General features: G+C 55.2%; 5 gene segments (V, D, J or C); all 5 read left to right on the top strand.

Moving 5' to 3' along the window:
- Positions 1–734: 734 nt before the first annotated feature.
- On the top strand, positions 735–3,401 carry LOC311184166 (immunoglobulin lambda constant 2-like). The segment is given in 3 exons: positions 735–749; positions 1,610–1,661; positions 2,946–3,401.
- Positions 3,402–4,879: 1,478 nt separating this feature from the next.
- LOC311184165 (immunoglobulin lambda constant 1-like) lies at positions 4,880–6,765 on the top strand. The segment is given in 2 exons: positions 4,880–4,901; positions 6,446–6,765.
- Positions 6,766–8,115: 1,350 nt separating this feature from the next.
- On the top strand, positions 8,116–10,111 carry LOC311184164 (immunoglobulin lambda constant 2-like). The segment is given in 2 exons: positions 8,116–8,248; positions 9,658–10,111.
- Positions 10,112–10,696: 585 nt separating this feature from the next.
- On the top strand, positions 10,697–15,386 carry LOC311184163 (immunoglobulin lambda constant 2-like). The segment is given in 3 exons: positions 10,697–10,743; positions 13,572–13,681; positions 14,971–15,386.
- A 1,111-nt stretch (positions 15,387–16,497) lies between these two features.
- LOC311184162 (immunoglobulin lambda constant 2-like) lies at positions 16,498–19,015 on the top strand. The segment is given in 3 exons: positions 16,498–16,512; positions 17,361–17,412; positions 18,696–19,015.
- Positions 19,016–21,090: the final 2,075 nt, after the last annotated feature.

The raw sequence follows: 21,090 nt of genomic DNA, 5'->3' as shown, positions 1-21,090 counted from the left end.
GAGTCACCATGGTCTCAGATAAATGGTCTTCATGTCTTCTGGAACCCTCTGCTCCTGCCTCCCTGAGGACACTGTCCTTGCTACTCCCACAGGTATTCTCTGTCACTCTAACCACAGCACATTCAGCCCCTGGCCCTGGGTCTTCACCCCCATAGTCTCCCTGGCATCCCCTCATACCACATGTCTCACAGACTACTTGGTGTTTTCTGAACACTGAGAGACAGAGATCCGTTCTGCTCTTTACACCACAGACCCAGTGGTCGAATGTCCTCTTCATCAGATGATTTTCTTGGTCCTGTGTGTTCAAAATCAAGGTCAGATCTAGGGGTGTCCATGAGTCTGTAGTCCTCTTTAGAGTTCACTGTGGGATCTGAGCTGTAACTCACACTCATAAACACATACACACCCACACACACACTTAACACACTCACACACACACTCTCAAGCATGAATACAAAACATAATAAAAAGACAGAAGGCCAGTTCCAAGTGTTGCAGTGGCAGGCATCACTGGGCAGATGAGCAAGGGTGGCCCAGGGGCCCAGGCTGGGCCATGAGCAAAGAGAAGTCAGTCACTGCTGACCTTGGATTCTGGCCAACCAGGGCCAAGCAGTGTCAGAGCGGAAGGGCCGGGACACTCAGGACAGGCTCTGAGGAGGCTCGTGGGAGGCCGGCTGACTGCTGCCAGTGGGCAGATCTGGGGGAGACTGTGTCAGGAAAACAGACTGCCCAGCATGGGAGTCCCTTGTGTGAGTCTTGCAGGCAACACCAGGTCAGGTTGCTCACGAGAACCTGGATGTTAGGGCCCACTCACAGTATGCATGTCCTCGTAGGGGTGCGGTGTGTCAGGACAGGGTGCTCTGTGCCAGGGGCACTCACATGTGTGAGGCATGTGTGAGCCAGGGAAGTGCAGGAGAAAGCAGGGAGTCACACGCGTAGAGCTCAGGGACTCCCTCACTGCCCTTGAGGGGTGCCCTCTAGGCCTTCGCGCCTCTAATCCCAGCCCTGTACAAGGAGGCAGCTGAGGAAAGGGACTAAACATTGACCATCACACTGAACTTTCAGGCTGACAACCCAGAACAAGGACCCAGGAGCTCAACACCCAGCCTGGGGACCTGGGGGCTCTAGGTCAAGCCGATTGTACTCCCCACCAAGACTTCCCATTCCCACCCCAGCACTGCACAAGTTCTTGTGTTGAGGACCAGGTGGCATCCAGGTCTCTTCCCACAAGTCCCAATTCTGCAAGTGACCCCGTCTATCATTCTGTGGTGTGAACAGACCTGCTCACCCTGTCAGCAATGTACCCCAAGTGAGCTGAGTCAGCACACGGCTCCTACCTAAGAAAGGGATGAACTGCAAGTTCCATTTCCATCCCAGAATTCTCTGCCACCTGTCCCGCCCGACGGCAGGTGTGGCCCTAACAATCCATGGATTTGAAATCCCAGGTCTGCAGGACACACCTTCCTCTAACCACCGCCCCCAGCTGCCTGACCAGCACCCGTGAAAGGAGGCTGGACCTGGAGGTGAAGCTCCGTCCTCCTGCAGCTGCTGGGGGCCTGGGGGCAGAAGGGGGTGGGCAAGTGGGGAGAACAGAGGGTTTGTGCTCTAGGCTGTGTCACTGTGTGCTGTGTTCGGCGGAGGGACCCAGCTGACCATCCTTGGTGAGTCTTCTTGCTCCTTCCTCCAGTGTGAACTCGGGGTGTATTGTTCCTCCTGTCTATTCCTACTTGGGCTGCGGGGTCTGTAACCTTCACCCTCATCCTCTCCAGCTGGTCCCAACCTCTCTGAGGTCTGGTTGGGAGGCTGGGACCTCCCCACAGAACATTCCCTGGTCCTCAGGTGTCACTGTCCCCAGCCCTATCTCCAGGGGAGCTTCACCTCTAGACTCTGGGATGCTCAGTTCACTCTTCAGGGTCCCCAACCCAGGGTCTGAGAACAGTTAAGGGAAGAATCTAAGGGAAAAGTGTTCTGGCCGGGTCCTGGGATTTTGCAGAGTTTCTGAGAACAAGGCCCAGCCCATGTGTGTGTCATTCATGCTCAACCCGGTGTGGTGAGGGATGGCTAATGGGGCCCTGGCTGGGGACTTGGGGAGAAGGGAGAACAGTGCACAGTAAGGGTGAGGGAAGGAATTCATAGGGAAGGTGGTAGGAGGGAGTGGCCTATTCCTCCTCCAACTCCCACGACACCAGGACAGGCGGGACCACCCCGCAGACAGGTGTCAGGAAGCTTGGACCCCAAAGGACTTCTCGAATATCAGCACTGCAGTGGAGGACGCAAGTAGATGTGCAGGAGAGGGGCACCTCAGGGACACGGGCTCAGTCACACACTGATGTCCTAAGGACAGCTCCCCGGAAACCTCACAGGACAGTCAGACCCTGATGTAGATGCTGTCCAGTCTCAGGACACAGCACTCACTTCAGAAGGGTAACCCACTGTCTACCAGACTCCATGGAGTCCAGGCCCTGGGCTGACACCCCTCCCTGTGGCAGCCTAGGGACTCTCAAGTAGGGAGTAAGACGGGGGCGTAACATGGTGTCAGGAACTGTGGGCACGACACCGCCACCCCATGACTGGCAGGGCAGTCTGAAGCAAAAAACAGATGAGCTGGGGTCTTGGGGGAGATCTCAGACACACAGAAGGCCCAGGAGACACTGATTCCCTGCTGAAAGACAGGACATCAGGGTGGATGTGAGCGAGACACAGAAGAACAGAGGGCAAGATGAGACGAGGGAACCCCAGAGAGAATTAGGGCACTGAGGGCCCCAGAACACTGGCCTCACAGCATGAAGTCTCTTCCAAAGGAAACGGTGTGACCCAACTCTCAGCCACCTGCTTCCAGGAACAAGACTCCAGCACCTGGGGACATGCCTGCACATTAGCACTGAGGTCCTGAGTTCCCACCAGGACTCTGAGCCTCTGTCCTCCTGCCCTCCCACACCCTGCAGGTCAGCCCAAGTCCGCACCCTCTGTCACACTGTTCCCGCCCTCCTCTGAGGAGCTCAGCACCAACAAGGCCACCTTGGTGTGTCTGGTCAATGACTTCTACCCTGACTATGTGACCGTGGCCTGGAAGGCAGACGGAAAGCCCATCAGCCAGGGCGTGGAGACCACCAAGCCCTCCAAGCAGAGCAACAGCAAGTATGCGGCCAGCAGCTACCTGAGCCTGACCTCCAGCCAGTGGAAAAGCCACCAGAGTGTCACCTGCCAGGTCACGCACGAGGGCAGCACCGTGGAGAAGACAGTGGACACCAAAGCCTGCTCTTAGGCCCCTCAGCCTTCCCCATCCTCAGAGGCCTGGAGCCTCAGGACCCCCATGGGTCTCCCTCCCCACCCCATCTATCTCCAGTCCTTCATCCTGCAAACAATCCATTCTCAATAAATGTCCTCATTCTCAAACAGAATCCTGCTCTCCTCTCATTTTCTTTAACATTTTGTGACCTGAACAAACCATTCTCAGGGAACATCAAAACAAATTTCTTTTCCCTTCTGAGAATGAACCACCAGTGGGGGCTCCATTTTCACCTGAAGGGTGTTTTACACTTCCAGATGTCCAGAGACTATCCAGAACAGGAAATTGAAAGTGAGACCTGAGGGCCCCACTCACACCTGCCCCATCCTGGCTCCTCTATTGGACGAGCCTGTGTCTGGCACTCACTTTCACAGTTTAATGGGGGTCCCCCTCACCTCACATGGGAGGTGTGTGTACCCCTGGAAACAAGTCAGATGTTCTCTCTGAACCTTAGCAACCAGCCCTCCATGGACCCAACACAAGCACTAGTGCACGAGAGTCCATGACCAAGTGCCATGACCAGGTGCATCCAGACACAGGCCACTTCCCATGGGCTCCAAGGCGCTGTCTGAATTCTGCCCCTGGATGCTGATCCCCACAGTCTGGGACAAGTCCTCTGGCCTCATGTCCTGACTCCATGATGGACTCATCAAGTCTATGCATTCTCTAGTTCCATATACGCTTGCAATTCTGCATCGTCACAACCTAAAACATCCTCGCTTCCCCAGGGGCCTGGCCTGCCTGGCCCCTGGGACACTGCCCTTGCTCCTACCACCAGGTTTCTCCTTGTCAACTCACTACAGGGACAGAATTCCTGCCTGTGTCTGGCACTCACTTCCAAAGTTTAATAGGGGCCCCCCTCACCTCACATGGGAGGTGTGTGTACCCTGGGAACACGTCAGATGTTCTCTCTGAACCTTAGCAACCAGCCCTCCATGGAACCAACACAAGCACCAGTGCCCAAGTGTCCAACGACCTTGAGTTCAATCTGATTTTGGAAATGGGCCTTGCCTTGTCTGAGGACAGACTCAACATTTGAAAAAAGAAAGGGATCTGAGAATCAGGAATTAGATAGTCCTAGTGAAAAACCAGGACAGGGATCTGAGCTGATAATGTAGAGACAACACAGACACACACACACGCACACCCCACTCACATAAACTCCAGCGCACACACATTAGCCCTGACTCAGGCCTGCTTGGCGTCTATTCAGGGCCGGGTGGCATCAGGATCCTCACGGAGCTTCAGCCCTTCGCAGATACAGGCTCTCTCATTCTCTCTGTGAGCAGCTCGCTCACACCTGCCCCATCCTTGCTCCTCTAGTGTGGATCATGACCAGGTCCATCCACACACAGGCCACTTCCCATGGGATCCAAGGTCCTGTCTGAGCTCTGCCCCTTGATGAGGCTGAGGACCCCCCAGCAGGCTGAGGCTGGACACAGCTCCTTCAGGATTGAAAGTCACCTTGGAAATGATGTCACCAGAATTCACTCCTGCCCCCTCCACAATGGGACTAGATGGACCCATTCCCCAGGGGATGAAGCTGCAGGTGGGGTTGGGGCCCACCAGCCCATGAGAGGAGGCTGGGCCATGAGCTCCCAGGCAGCTGCAGGTGGGCCTGGGGCGGGAGGGGTGCACCCAGTGTGGTCTGGGGACCGGGGAGGCTGACAGGAGAGTTTCTGTATGAGGATGTATCACTGTGTCTTGTGTTCGGCGGAGGGACCAAGGTGACCGTCTTAGGTGAGTCTCCCCTTCTCCTTCCTCTTAGGGCTCTGGGATCAAATTTGGCTCAATTTTTCTCTCCTTTCTGTCCTGGCTGGGGCTGGGTCTGAATCCCATGGGGCCTGCTGCTTGCACCCTTGCTGTCTGGCCCTTCTCACCTGCCCACTCTCGCTCTGTGGCACCAGACCAGGCAGGAGGCCTCCCCAGTCTGTTCTTCTGGGCCTCCCTCCTCTGCACTGTCCTTCACCTGAGTGAGCTTGGCCTCCAGAGCATATTCTCCTCCTGACTTTCTGATGGGGCCCTCGGGACGAGGTGCCCAAGACTGGGTGGGGGCACTCTGGGCAGCAGGTCCAGCAATGTCAGGGGGGTGGGGAAGGCCCAGTCTCTTCAATTCTGTCTCCAATGGGTTCTGATGGCAGCTGTGAGGGACTATGGGGGAAATTTTGGGGCCATGAGTGAAGGAGAAAGAGGCAGTACAAGGGTCACAGGATGGAGGGGCATTTCCTATGAGATCTTTCTCCCCAGGGTGCAGTCAATCCTCCTCCGGGACACAAGGGAAACCCCAATAGGTCAGGAGTCAAAGCACTCAGGCCCAAAGGTCACCCTAGCAGCATGAACACAGGAGGACAGACCTCAGAGTAAAGACCAGGCCTTGGGACTCCAGAGAACAGTGAAGGGTTCAGCCTGGGTACCACCAGAAGCCCATGAGACAGACATTAGCTCCGTGAACGGGGTTCAGGGGCGGCTAGCAGGAATGTTCTGGATGGACACAGCGACTCCTGGGCTATAAAGTGCCTCAGGCTCAGAACAGAGCACTTACCTCACAGGGTAACCCACCATCTACCAAAATCTCGGGGTGTGGACCATGGGCTAACACCCCAAACCCTGGCAGCCTAGGGACTCCTCTATGGGGAGTAGAGCAGGGGCTCAGCATAGTGTCAGGGACTGTGGGCAAGGAACCCCCACTATGACTGGCAGGGCAGCCTGGAACCAAAAAGACAGATGAGCTAAGGACCTGGGAGGATCTCAGACAGACAGAAGGCCCAGGACACACAGATTCCCTAGTGAAAGAGGAGACTGCAGCGTGGATGCCACCAGACACAGGGGAGCAGGGAGTAAGATGAGATTGGGAACCCCCTGGGAGAACAAGGCCACTGAGGGCCTGGCACTCAGATCAGGGCATGAAGTCTCTCTCTGACTCTACCGGGTCCTCAAAAGAGGCCAAGCTGGCATGAGTCAGTAGCTGGTGTTTGTGTGCTGGAGTGTATGTGAGTATGTGTGTGAAGCCTCATACAAAGCTGCCTGACCTTGCGAGACAAGGATCGAGAGCTGTCTCTGTCCAGCACCTAGAGACATGGACTCATTTCAGGACTGAGTTCTGGGGGTCCTGCCAGATCTGTGAGCCTCTCTCTCCTGCCCTCCCGCACCCTGCAGGTCAGCCCAAGTCCGCACCCACCGTCACTCTGTTCCCACCCTCCTCTGAGGAGCTCAGCACCAACAAGGCCACCTTGGTGTGTCTGGTCAATGACTTCTACCCCGGCGCGGTGACCGTGGCCTGGAAGGCAGACGGAAAGACCATCAGCCAGGGCGTGGAGACCACCCAGGCCACCAAGCAGAGCAACAGCAAGTATGCGGCCAGCAGCTACCTGAGCCTGACCTCCAGCCAGTGGAAAAGCCACCAGAGTGTCACCTGCCAGGTCACGCACGAGGGCAGCACCGTGGAGAAGACAGTGGACACCAAAGCCTGCTCTTAGGCCCCTCAGCCTTCCCCACCCTCAGGGGCCTGGAGCCTCAGGATCCCCGTGGATCTCCTATCCCACCCCACCCATCTCCAGCCCTTCATCCTGCAAACAATCCACTCTCAATAAATGTCCTCATTCTCAAACAGAATCCTGCTCTCGGCTCGTTTTGTTTTACGTTTTGTGACCTGAACAAACCGTTCTCAGGGAAGAACAAAATGAAATTCTTTTTCCTTCTCAGAAAGAAGCATCAGAGGGTTCTCCATTTTCCATTTGAATGATATTTTACACTTCCAGGGGTCAAGAGAATATTCCAGAACAGGAAATTGAGACCGAGACATGAGAAACCCCTTCACACCTGCCCCATTCTGCATCCTCTTGTGTGGATCATGACCAGGTGCATCTGCACCCAGGGCACTTCCCATAGGGTCCAAGGCCCTGTCTGAGCTCTGCCCCTGAATGCCGATCCCCATGGTCTGGGACAAGTCCTCTGGTCTCATGTCCCGACTCCTTCCATGAAGGACTCCGTCCAGTCTATGCCTTCTCTAGCTCCATATACACTTGCAATTCTGCATCATCACAACCTAAAACATCCTCCCTTCCCCAGGGGCCTGGCCTGCCACTGCCCTTGCTCCTCCCACCAGGGTTCTCCTTGTCAACTCACTATAGGCACAGAATTCCTGCCTGTGTCTGGCACTCACTTTCACAGTATAACAGGGGACCCCTCACCTCACATGGGAGGTGTGCATAGCCCTGGGAACAGGTCAGATATTCTCTCTCTGAACCTTAGCGACCAGACCTCCATGGACCCAACAAAAGCACCAGTGCCCAAGTGTCCAATGACCTTGAGTTCAAAGAAAACAATCACATTCTGGAAATAGGCCTTGTCCCATCTGTGGACAGACTCAACATTTTAGGAACAGAAAGGATCTGAGAATCAGGGACTCGATTGTCCTACTGAAGAAACAGGACAGGGATCTGAGCTGATGACATAGAGACAACACACACGCAGCACTCACATAAACTCCAGTGCACACAACCAGCCCTGACTCAGGCTCACTTGGCCTCTTTTCAGGACCTGGTAGCCTCAGGACCCTTCCTGAGCTTCATCCCTACACAGGGCACAGGCTGCCTCATTCTCTCAGCGAGTAGCCCTCCCACTCCTCAGGGGACCCCCCAAGCACGCTGAGACTGGACACAGCTCCTTCAGGATTGAAAGTTACCTTGGAAATGATGTCACCCAGAATTAACTCCTGCCCCCTCCACAGTGGAACTAGATGGACCCACTCCCCAGGGGCTGAAGCTGAAGGTGGGGTCGGGCCCACCAGCCCATGAGAGGAGGCTGGGCTTTGTGCTCCAAGGCAGATGCAGGTGGGCCTGGGGCGGGAGGGGCGCACCCAGTGTGGTTGGGGACCCTGGTGGCTGACAGGAGAGTTTCTGTATGAGGATGTATCACTGTGTTATGTGTTCGGCGGAGGGACCAAGCTGACCGTCTTAGGTGAGTCTCCCCTTCTCCCTCCTCTTCGGGTTCTGAGATCAAATTGGGCTCAATTTGTCTCTCCTTTCTGTCCTGGCTGGGGCTGGGGACTGAATCCCAAGGGGTCTGCTGCCTGCACCCTTGCTGTCTGGCCCTTCTCACCAGCCCACTCTCGCTCTGTGGCACCCGACCAGGCAGGAGGCCTCCCCAGTCTGTTCTTCTGGGCCTCGCTCCTCTGTACTGTCTGTACCTGAGCCGGCCTCCAGAGCGGGTTCTCCTCCTGACTCTCAGATGGGGCACTCAGGGAGGAGGTTCCGGAAATAAAGGGGGGGCACCATGGACAGCTGGTCCAGCAATGTCAGGGTGCTGGGGTAAGCCCATCTCCTCAGTTCTGACCCCAGTGTGTTCCGATGGCAGCCATGAGGGAATATGGGGGAAACTTTGGGTCCGTGAGTAAAGGAGAAAGGTACAGTACAAGGGTCACAGGATGGAGGGGCATTTCCTATGAGATTTTTGCCATGGGGTGCATTCAATCCTCCTCCATCACTCAAGGGACATCCCAATAGGTCAGGAGTTAAGGCACTCAGGCCCAAAGGTAACCCCAGAGGCATCACCTCTGGAGGACAGACCTCAGAGCTGAGGCTCAGCCTTGGGGCTCCAGAGAATCATGAAGTGTTCACTCTGGTGCCACCAAAAGCCCTAGAGATCAGCATCTGCTCCATGAAAGGGGTGGGGGCTGCTGGCAGGAATGTTCTCGATGGACCCACAGACCCCCAAGGGAGAGAGTGCCTCAGCCTCAGAACAGAGTGCTCATGACACAGGGTAACCCACCATCTACCAAAATCCAAGGTCTAGACGCTGGCCTGACACCCCTACCCGTGGCAGCCTAGGGACACCTCTATGGGGAATAAGGCAGAGGTTCAGCACGGTGTCAGGGACTGTGGGCAAGGAACCCCCACCATGACTGGCAGGGCAGCCTGGAACCAAAAAGACAGATGAACTGGGGTCCTGTGGGGATCTCAGAGAGATAGAAGGCCCAGGACACAAGATTTCCTAGTGAAAGAGGAGACAACAGCGTGGATGCCACCAGACACAGGAGACAGAGAGTAAGATGAGACAAGGGATGCCCAGGGGAGAACAAGGCCACTGAGGGCCTAGCACTGAGATCAGAGCATGAAGTCTCTCTCTGACTCTACCAGGTCCTCAAAAGAGGCCAGGCTGGCATGAGTCAGTAGCTGGTGTTTGTGTGCTGGAGTGTATGTGAGTGGTATGTTTGAAGCCTCAACCAAAGCTGCCTGACCTTGGGGGACGATAATCTAGATCTGTCCCTGTCCAGCACCTAGAGACATGGAATCATTTCAACTGAGGTCTGGGGGTCCTGCCAGATCTGTGAGTCTCTCCCTCCTGCCCTCCCGCACCCCACCCTGCAGGTCAGCCCAAGTCCGCACCTTCCGTCACGCTGTTCCCGCCCTCCTCTGAGGAGCTCAGCACCAACAAGGCCACCTTGGTGTGTCTGGTCAATGACTTCTACCCCGGCGCGGTGACCGTGGCCTGGAAGGCGGACGGAAAGACCATCAGCCAGGGCGTGGAGACCACCCAGGCCACCAAGCAGAGCAACAGCAAGTATGCGGCCAGCAGCTACCTGAGCCTGACCTCCAGCCAGTGGAAAAGCCACCAGAGTGTCACCTGCCAGGTCACGCATGAGGGCAGCACCGTGGAGAAGACAGTGGACACCAAAGCCTGCTCTTAGGCCCCTCAGCCTCCCCCATCCTTGGGGGATCCTCCTCACCCACATACCCTTGCCCCAGTTCTCTGCTGGACCTCTGAGCCCCCCACCTTGTGCTCAGGCCAGTAGTTCCCCTCCCTCACAGTTACTACTGCTCCTCAATAAAGACTTCACCATTTCTCATCCAACGTGCAGCTGTGTCTGGTCATGTCTCTGGGGTAAAGGGTCTGTAATGAACATCAGACAACAAGGACTGAGATTCCACCTGCCCATCACCCCCAGACACCCGTATAGGCGCTGATGAGCTCCATGGGCACAGGGACCCAGCACCCAGAGCAAGAAGTTGTCCTTCTCCAAAGCCCTGGGATGCAGTGCTACCCCCTGGGAAGGGAAATGGCCCCAGATGCGCCTGGAGTCAGCTAGAGCTAGACCGTGGGGGAACGTCATGGTCGTTGTCTGAGGTTGAAATTCCTCCATCCATCCACGGGCCCAGTGGGACAGTGATACAGGTGAATGGCCCCTGCACCTACATTCCCAGAGCCATGGAAAGCTGTGGACACTACAAAATATAAGGACGGTCCTCCAGCCTCACAGTGCACCCACTGAGCACACACACACAACCTGCAGCAGGACTCAAGGTGACCTCACACAGCCCAACAATCCCAGGCTGCTTGACACTCCCCACGCACCGAGGGAGCCCTGAACCCTTTCTGACACTAGTGTTTCTGGTCACTGGGGCTGGAATGTGGGCTGAGGCTGAGAACAAGGTCGCTGAGTCCATGATCTGCGGGTACTGATCAGGCTGGACCCAGGGTAACACTGTCTGTGTTTGGCACCTCAGTTAAGGAGTGTCTCTCAGGGAGTGTTCATGTTATGGTTGGGCTATGGAGGGAGCTGGAAGTCAGCTGGCGAGAAGGAGGACATGGACAACTGGGTTCACAAGAAAGGCCACAGTCCATGCAGCGACTGTCCCCAATTAGTATCAGTTCTCAGTCAGCTGATTCCAGCAAACTATGGGGGCCAGTGAATTTGTCAGATGGTGACATCCCCTCCCAGTAGGACTATGACCCCTTCTGCCCTGAGCACACCTCCCATGGCTCAGTGTAGCTCATCCCCGGATGCAAGGTCGGCTCGCAGAGACACTCGAACCCGGGTCCGTGTTGGCAGGTGCGCTCAGTCTTGTGGAGGTCCAGGCTTGGCCTGCTCTGCCGCAACTCATTCCTCTGCATTTCCTGGATTCCTGTCTGTCATTCTGATTCGTCAAGGACCCAGAGTTGACTTTGCCAGAGCTTTGCAGTGGCCAGACACACAAGGAAAGAGCCTAAGACGCAGGGAACACTGGGGCCACAACAAATGAGAGGACAGGGTTCCCCCTGAAATTCACCCGAGCCCATGTTCCTCCTAGTCACATGTGAAGTAACTGAAGGTTTTTGCGGTCCCACAGCACTCCGTGGCCTCACTTACAAGGTGAAAAGTGAGTCCCAGTGGGAGAGAGGACAACCTAGGTCTTCTTCAATCACGGGACCAGCTATGTAGAATGACGTCACCCACACCCACCGAGTCCTGTCCCAAGCTTAGCCTTTCCTTTCTGTGTTGTTCTATTGGAGAAAACTTTAAACACAAGAATGAAAAGACAAAAGAACAAATGAGCCACGTCACCATCACGCCACCTTCAAAATGATCAATTCTCCTACAGGCGCTGCCACCGGCCCCCCAGCAGTGCCTCCCTAATGCAACATGCACCACAGATTCCCCACCTCACACCATGTGGCTTAAATATTCCATGGGGGTCCTAGACAGACAAGGACCTGAAAAAATAAAATCATGACAAGCACATGGAAGCCAGTATCTCGGGGAACTCTGGACGACAGTGTTGTGATGGTGAGATTCACGGTGCTTAAATAGTGCTGATTTCATAATATCAACAAATCATTCATAGGTTCCAATCAAAGGGTTCACAAAGGTCAGAGTGTGATTATTTTGCTCATAACTTTGTGCCGTTGTTCCTTTGCGGATGTTACTTTGTATCTGAGTACAACATAATTGAAATTGTCACTGGAGAGCAGGTTGTTTTGGGACCATGTTGGAATGTAAGGAACTCCCCAAACAGTGCTGTATTCCCCGGCGTAGGAGGGAGAGGATGGCCCAGCCTCCCCAACGGTGACCGCGAGGTTCTCCCTGGATTTTCTACAAGGTGGTTCTAGGAGACTAGAAGGTATGATTCAGGAGGGCCTTCTGGCAAGTCGGGTCCTCAGGAGGACTGGCCACATCATCAAAGACACCCGTGCTGGGATGTGGCTCCTCTTCTGACCTCAACTCCCTTTCCCGCGACCTGAATGTTCAGCTCCAGGCTCCTTCCCTTCTCAGGCGGTGTGTCCAGGAGGGCGGAGCCTTGGATTGCACTCTGCTCACCTGTAGTGCATTTCACACTCCACTTAAACAGAAACTAAACAGACTGTTCCTTTTATTGAACTCCTGACAGTGATGATGTGAGCCCTGCATCCTCCGTAGGGGATAATATCTTTGCTACTTCTGTGAACCCTCGGACGTGAGTGTTCTGAGAGGGGACAGTCCACCTTGGTTAAATAATACTGAGGAGCGTGTCTCAGCTTTGGCCACTGGGCGCCTCTTCAGGCGGCTCCTGGGGTCATGGGAACTCTAGGAAACCCCATCGCTCCTGGTCCTGGATGACAACTGCTGTAGCTCATCTGTGCCTTGCCTGTCCAGACCTGCAATGGGTCCCCAATCTGGGCTCCCTGTCGGGGACGTGGGATGTAGTCGGGGTGTCTCATGTCTCCCACTTGAATGTGGCTGAGAAACAATCGCCACCTGAAACCCCCAAACATGAGATGAAGAGGAAGAACAGGGAGGTTACGAGGTCAACCTGATAGAAAACTTGGCATTTTCTGTGGGACTAGCCCAGACATTTCAGGAGAACCCAGATGAGGCCCTCTCCAGGGAAGGTGAGGCTCTGATCCCTGCTGTCCATTTTGGGCCAGTGGGAAAATTCCAGTGTCCACTACTCCGTGAGGAAAGCTGTGTCTCCCTACAAGAATTGGGGAAACCCCAGCCCCATGATATCAGCAAGTCCAGGGAGAACCTCGCGGTCACCGCTGGGGAGGCTGGGCCATCCTCTCCCTCCTGCGCCGGGGAATACAGCACTGTTTGGGGAGTTCCTTACATTCCAACATGGTCCCAAAACAACCTGCTCTCCAATGACAATTTCAATTATTTCAAACTCAGAAACAAAGTAAAATCCGCAAAGGAACAATCGCAAAAAGTTACGACCAAAATAATCACACTCTGACCATGTCAACCCAGAGAGAGCAGACATGCTGCTCTCTTCATGAAACTTCACTTTTCAGTGACAAATTTTCCCCAATACATGCAGTCCCCATCCAGGGGGAAGGGCTTGGAATATGGGATCCAAGAGGGCAAATTCATTCAGCTCCTGCATATCCAGGATCCCTGCGGTGAGTCCATGGGTCTCCTATCCAGATACATGTTGGGGAGGGCATGGGGTGAAGGCTCTGGGCTCCCCTCCCACCCACCCACCATGTCCCCACCCAGGCTGAGCATCACCAGCCTGGGGCAATGACCTGACTTCCTCCATCACAGCTGCAGGTTGGGGGCTGGGAGGTGGGGCAGGGACTCCCAGGGAGGGTTTTTGTATGAGACTTTGTCACTGTGTTGGGTGTTCGGCGGAGGGACCCAGCTGACCGTCCTAGGTGAGTCTCTTCCCCCCAGTTCCTGCTTTCCTCCAGGCCTGGGGCAATTTTCTGCCATATTTGTGCTTTTTGTCTTGTCTCACTTTGGGGTCCAGCTATCAGACAGGGTCTCAGCCCTGGCACCCCGAGCAACACCCACCCGGCTCATACTGTCCTGCTTGCCTCTGTGGTCACCAGGAGCCTTCCCCTATGACCCAGAGGGGAGGGGTATGGACAGGATGACCTGCTGAGTTCTATGCCCTGTCTCTTAAGGCCATGTCGAGTCCCCAGGCTTGCTCTGTTTTCACTGTCCCTACCTGGGCTGCTGTTTGGTCTAGCACTGTCTTAGTGGTCTCTTGGGGGTACCTACCTCAAAGGGAGGAAGGCACCAAAATGCTCAGGAGACACCACAGGCAGATTTTAAAGGGACCCAGGCCCATCAGGGCCATGGCTGGGGACACACAGTCAGAGGTTAACGACTAATCCTTGGACTGTGGGACACAGGATCAGGAACAAGAAAGTTGATGGTAGGAAGGTCTCCCCTAGGTTTCCAGCAGAAACCATGTCTCAGCCTGCTTGGGACAAAGGGGCTCTGCAGGATGGAGGCCTGAGGATCTAGGAGATCAATTGCCAGGCTAAGAACTAGAAAAGGAAATCTCAAAGGCCAGGCCAGAGGCAATGGCGGCTGCTGAGTCCCACAGGAGACTGCTCAGAAGAACAATCCTTGAGAGATCTCTGAGGGCTCCTATCAGGCCATGGACCCTTCAGACTAATCGAGAACCTAGGGGAAGCAACTGTCAGATGAGAGAGCCCCAAGGACAGGAGAGACGCGGTTCCTGTAGCAAAAGTCCGATCCCAACAGAGAGCCTCCAGGGGACTCAGACTTGGGGGAAAGCAAACCAATTGCCAGGGCAGCTACATAAGGTCAGAAGCATCTCAAGACAACAACCCAGGAGATCAGAGGGTGGACAGCAAGTAACCACATAGAGAGAGAAGCCCTCAGAGACCCAGCAGAAAGTGAGAAGGGAGGGCTGGAAAGGTGGGCAAGTTAGCTCCATGAGAGAACACAGTAAAAGAGGGTCTCAGAACAGGTGAGGGCAGGTGTTCAGCTCATTATTCCTTAATTGGGGGGGTTATTGGAGAAAATGGCAAGCTGCCATTACAGACAAAAACCCTCAGATTCCAAATGAATTCTGAACTAGAAGCCCTGATGTGTGCTCAGGGGCCACTTGATTCACATCAACTCTGAATCAGGCGCTTCCAGCCTAGACTCTGAACCTGTCTACCTGCTGCCCTCCCGCACCCTGCAGGTCAGCCCAAGAGCGCACCCTCCGTCACTCTGTTCCCGCCCTCCTCTGAGGAGCTCAGCACCAACAAGGCCACCTTGGTGTGTCTGGTCAATGACTTCTACCCCGGCGCTGTGACCGTGGCCTGGAAGGCAGACGGAAAGACCATCAGCCAGGGCGTGGAGACCACCAAGCCCTCCAAGCAGAGCAACAGCAAGTATGCGGCCAGCAGCTACCTGAGCCTGACCTCCAGCCAGTGGAAAAGCCACCAGAGTGTCACCTGCCAGGTCACGCACGAGGGCAGCACCGTGGAGAAGACAGTGGACACCAAAGCCTGTTCTTAGGCCCCTCAGGCTCCCCTACCCTCAGGGGCCTGGAGCCTCAGGACCCCCATGGGTCTCCCTTCCCACCCCACCCATCTCCACCCTTCATCCTGCAAACAATCCATTCTCAATAAATGTCCTCATTCTCAAACAGAATCCTGCTCTCCTCCCATTTTTTGATTAGTATTTTTGGTGTTGAAAATCCATTTCCAGAAGTGAAGGTAAAAAGCCATCATTGTGGTCTTCATTTTCCCTTCAAAGGTGTTGTGCATTCCAGTGTCCAGGAATATTCCAGAACAGGAAATTTTGGTAGAGGCAGGAGAGTCCACCCTCATACCTTCCCTATCCTGGCTCCTCCTGTGTGGACCCTGACCATGTGCAGCCCTACCCAGGACACTGCCCTGGGGACCAGGGCCTCAGGATCCTGTGTGAGACCCTTCCCTGGAAACCTCTGTCTTTACATTCACGTGCTAATTGGGTTCTACCTCATTGGGAGTCACCATGGTCTCAGATAAATGGTCTTCATGTCTTCTGGAACCCTCTGCTCCTGCCTCCCCGAGGACACTGTCCTTGCTACTCCCACAGGTATTCTCTGTCACTCTAACCACAGAACATTCAGCCCCTGGCCCTGGGTCTTCACCCCCGTAGTCTACCTGGCATCCCTCATACCACATGTCTCACAGACTACTTGGTGTTTTCTGAACACTGAGAGACAGAGATCCGTTCTGCTCTTTACACCACAGACCCAGTGATCGAATGTCCTCTCTTCATCAGATGATTTTCTTGGTCCTGTGTGTTCAAAATCAAGGTCAGATCTAGGGGTGTCCATGAGTCTGTAGTCCCCTTTAGAGTTCACTGTGGGATCTGAGCTGTAACTCACACTCATAAACACATACACACCCACACACACACTTAACACACTCACACACACACTCTCAAGCATGAATACAAAACATGATAACAAGACAGAAGGCGAGTTCCAAGTGTTGCAGTGGCAGGCATCTCTGGGCAGATGAGCAAGGGTGGCCCAGGGGCCCAGGCTGGGCCATGAGCAAAGAGAAGTCAGTCACTGCTGACCCTGGATTCTGGCCAACCAGGGCCAAGCAGTGTCAGAGAGGAAGGGCCGGGACACTCAGGACAGGCTCTGAGGAGGCTCGTGGGAGGCCGGCTGACTGCTGCCAGTGGGCAGATCTGGGGGAGACTGTGTCAGGAAAACAGACTGCCCAGCATGGGAGTCCCTTGTGTGAGTCTTGCATGCAACAAACCAGGTCAGGTTGTTCGCGAGGACCTGGATATTAGGGCTCACTCACAGCATGAATGTCCTCGTAGGGGTGTGGTGTGTCAGGACAGGGTGCTCTGTGCCAGGGACACTCACATGTATGCGGCTTGTGTGAGCCAGGGAAGTGCAGGAGACAGCAGGGAGTCACACACGTAGAACTCAGGGACTCCCTAACTGCCCTTGAGGGGTGCCCTCTAGGCCTTCGCGCCTCTAATCCCAGCCCTGTATAAGGGTGCAGCTGACAAAGGGACTTAACAGTGACCACGACACTGAAACTTCAGGCCGGCCCTACCTGGGGCCCGGACCCAGGAGCTCAACACCCAGTCCGGGGAACTGCATGCTCTAGGTCAAGCTGATTCTCCTCCCCACCCAGACTCCCCATTCCCACCCAGGGCTTTAGAGTTCTTTGCTGAGGACCAGGTGACATCCAGGTCCCTCCCCACAAGTGCCAATTCAGCAAGTGACCCCGTCTATCATTCTGTGGTGTGACCAGACCTGCTCACCCCGCCAGCAATGTACCCCAAGTGAGCTGAGTCAGCACACGGCTCCTACCTAAGAACGGGATGAACTGCAAGTTCCATTTCCATCCCAGAATTCTCTGCCACCTGTCCCGCCCGACGGCAGGTGTGGCCCTAACGATCCATGGATTTGAAATCCCAGGTCTGCAGGACACACCTTCCTCTAACCACCGCCCCCAGCTGCCTGACCAGCACCCGTGAAAGGAGGCTGGACCTGGGTCTCTCCTGCAGCTGCAGGGGGCCAGGGGCAGGAGGGGGCGGGCAAGTGGGGAGAACAGAGGGTTTGTGTTCTAGGCTGTGTCACTGTGTGCTGTGTTCGGCGGAGGGACCCAGCTGACCGTCCTCGGTGAGTCTCCTTGCTCCTTCCTCCAGAGTGAACTCGGGGTGTATTGTTCCTCCTGTCTATTCCTACTTGGGCTGCGGGGTCTGTAACCTTCACGCTCATCCTCTCCAGCTGGTCCCACCCTCTCTGAGGTCTGGTTGGGAGGCTGGGACCTCCCCACAGAACATTGCCCTGGTCCTCAGGTCTCGCTGTCCCCAGCCCTATCTCCAGGGGAGCTTCACCTCTAGACTCTGGGATGCTCAGTTCACTCTTCAGGGTCCCCACCCCAGAGTCTGAGAACAATTAAGGGAAGAATCTAAGGGAAAAGGGTTCTGGCCGGGTCCTGGGATTTTGCAGGGATTCTGAGAACAAGGCCCAGCCCATGTGTGTGTCACTCACGCTCCACCCGGTGTGGTGAGGGATGGCTAATGGGACCCTGGCTGGGGACTTGGGGAGATGGGAGAACAGTGCACAGTAAGGGTGAGGGAAGGAATTCATAGGGAAGGTGGTAGGAGGGAGTGGCCTATTCCTCCTCCAACTCCCACGACACCAGGACGTGGGGGACCACCCCGCAGACAGGTGTCAGGAAGCTTGGACCCCAAAGGACTTCTCGAATATCAGCACTGCAGTGGAAGACGCAGGTAGATGTGCAGGAGAGGGGCACCTCAGGGAGACGGGCTCTGTCACACACCGATGTCCTAAGGACAGCTCCCCGGAAACCTCACAGGACAGTCAGACCCTGATGTAGATGCTGTCCAGTCTCAGGACAGATCACTCACTTCAGAAGGGTAACCCACTGTCTACCAGCCTCCATGGAGTCCAGGCCCTGGGCTGACACGCCTCCCTGTGGCAGCCTAGGGACTCCTGAGTAGGGAGTAAGACGGGGGTGTAACATGGTGTCAGGAACTGTGGACAGGACACCACCACCCCATGACTGGCAGGGCAGCCTGAAGCAAAAAACAGATGAGCTGGGGTCTTGGGGGAGATCTCAGACACACAGAAGGCCCAGGAGACACTGATTCCCTGCTGAAAGACAGGACATCAGGGTGGATGCGAGTGAGACACAGGGGATCAGAGGGCAAGATGAGAAAAGGGAACCCCAGAGAGACTAGGGCATTGAGGGCACAGACTACTGGCCTCAGAGCATGAAGTCTCTCCCAAAGGAAACGGTGTGACCCAACTCTCAGCCGCCTGCTTCCAGGAACAAGGCTCCAGCACCTGGGGACATGGCTGCACATTAGCACTGAGGTCCTGAGTTCTCACCAGCACTCTGAGCCTCTGTCCTCCTGCCCTCCCGCACCCTGCAGGTCAGCCCAAGTCCGCACCTTCCGTCACTCTGTTCCCGCCCTCCTCTGAGGAGCTCAGCACCAACAAGGCCACCTTGGTGTGTCTGGTCAATGACTTCTACCCCGGCGCGGTGACCGTGGCCTGGAAGGCAGACGGAAAGCCCATCAGCCAGGGCGTGGAGACCACCAAGCCCTCCAAGCAGAGCAACAGCAAGTATGCGGCCAGCAGCTACCTGAGCCTGACCTCCAGCCAGTGGAAAAGCCACCAGAGTGTCACCTGCCAGGTCACGCACGAGGGCAGCACCGTGGAGAAGACAGTGGACACCAAAGCCTGCTCTTAGGCCCCTCAGCCTTCACCACCCTCAGGGGCCTGGAGCCTCAGGACCCCTGTGGATCTCTCTTCCCGCCCCACCCATCTCCAGCCCTTCATCCTGCAAACAATCCACTCTCAATAAATTGTCCTCATTCTCATATAGAATCCTGCTCTCTGTTCCTTTTGTTTAAGATTTTGTGTCCTGAACAAACCATTCTGAGGGAAGAACACATGAAATACTTTTCCCTTCTGAGAAGGAACCATCAGTGGGGTTTCCAATTTTGCTTGAAGGGTATTTTACACTTTCAGATGTGAATAGAATATGCCAGAACAGGAAATTGAGACCGAGACATGAGAGCCCCATTCACACCTGCTCCATCCTGGCATCTCTTGTGTGGATTATGACCAGGTGCATCCACACCCAGGTCACTTCCCATGGGCTCCAGGTCCCTGTCTGAGCTCTGCCTCTGGATGCTGATCCACACAGTCTGGGACAGGTCCTCTGGTCTCATGTCCCGACTCCTTCCATGAAGGACTCCGTCCAGTCTATGCCTTCTCTAGCTCCATATACACTTGCAATTCTGCATCGTCACAACCTAAAACATGCTCCCTTCCCCAGGGGCCTGGCCTGCCTGACCCCTGGGACACTGCCCTTGCTCCTCCCACCAGGGTCCTCCTTGTCAACTCACTACAGGGACAGAATTCCTGCCTGTGTCTGGCACTCACTTCCACAGTTTAACAGGGGACCCCTCACCTCACATGGGAGGTGTGTGTACCTCAGACGTTCTCTCTTTCAACCTTAGCAACCAACCCTCCATGGATCCAACACAGGCCCTAGTGCCCAAGTGCCCAGCGACCTTAAGTTCAAAGAAAACAATCAGATTCTGGAAATGGGCCTTGTCCTCTCTATGGACAGACTCAACATTTTAGGAATGGAAGGGATCTGAGAATCAGGGACTCGAATGTCCTAGTGAAGAAATAAGACAGGGATCTGAGCTGATAACGTAGAGAAAACACAGACACACACACACACACACACACACACACACACACTCCACTCACATAAACTCCAGTGCACACACACCAGCTCTGACTCAGGCCCACTTGACCTCTTCAGAACCTGGTGGCCTTAGGACCCTCCCAGAGCTTCAGCCCCGCACAGGGCACAGGCTGCCTCATTCTCTCAGCGAGTAGCCCACCCACTCCACCAGGGAACCCCCCAGCAGGCTGAGGCTGGACACAGCTCCTTCAGGAATGAAAGTCACCTTGAAAGTGATATGACCCAGGATCCACGCCTGCCCCCTCCACAATGGGACTAGATGGACCCACTCCCCAAGGGCTGAAGCTGCAGGTGGGGTCGGGGCCCACCAGCCCATGAGAGGAGGCTGGGCTTTGAGCTCCCAGGCAGCTGCAGGTGGGCCTGGGGCAGGAGGGGCGCACACAGCGTGGATGGGGGACTGGGGAGGCTGTCAGGAGGGTTTCTGTATGAGGATGTATCACTGTGTCTTGTGTTCGGTGAAGGAACCATGCTGACCGTCTGAGGTGAGTCTCCCGTTCTCCCTCTTCTTTTGGCTCTGGGATCAAATTTGGCTCAATTTTCTCTCCTTTCTGTCCTGGCTGGGGCTAGGGGCTGAATCCCATGGGGCCTGTTGCCTGCACCCTTGTGTGTCCCTTCTCACCTGCCCATTCTCTCTCTATGGCACCAGAGCAGGCAGTAGGCCTTCCCAGTCTGTCCTTCTGGGCCTCGCTACTCTGCAGTGTCTGTCACCTGAGCTTGGCCTCCAGAGCATGTTCTCCTGATACTCTGATGGGGCCCTCAGGGATGAGGTGCCCGGGACTGGGTGGGGGAATCATGGGCAGCAGGTCCAGCAATGTCAGGTTGGTGGGAAGGCCCAATCTCTTCAGTTCTGGCTCCATTGGGTTCTGATGGAAGCTGTGAGGGACTATGGGGGACCCTTTGGGGCCATGAGTGAAGGGGTAAGAAGCAGAACAAGGGTCACAGGATAGAGGGGCTTTTCCTATGAGATTTTTTTTTTAAAAAGATTTATTTATTTATTTATTTATTTATTTATTTATTTAAGCACTGGGTACAGTCAGAAGCGC

The sequence above is a fragment of the Talpa europaea genome, assembly GCF_964194135.1.
Source record: "Talpa europaea genome assembly, chromosome: 14".
Lineage (NCBI taxonomy): Eukaryota > Metazoa > Chordata > Mammalia > Eulipotyphla > Talpidae > Talpa > Talpa europaea.
This window is presented reverse-complemented; position numbering and strand designations above follow the sequence as displayed.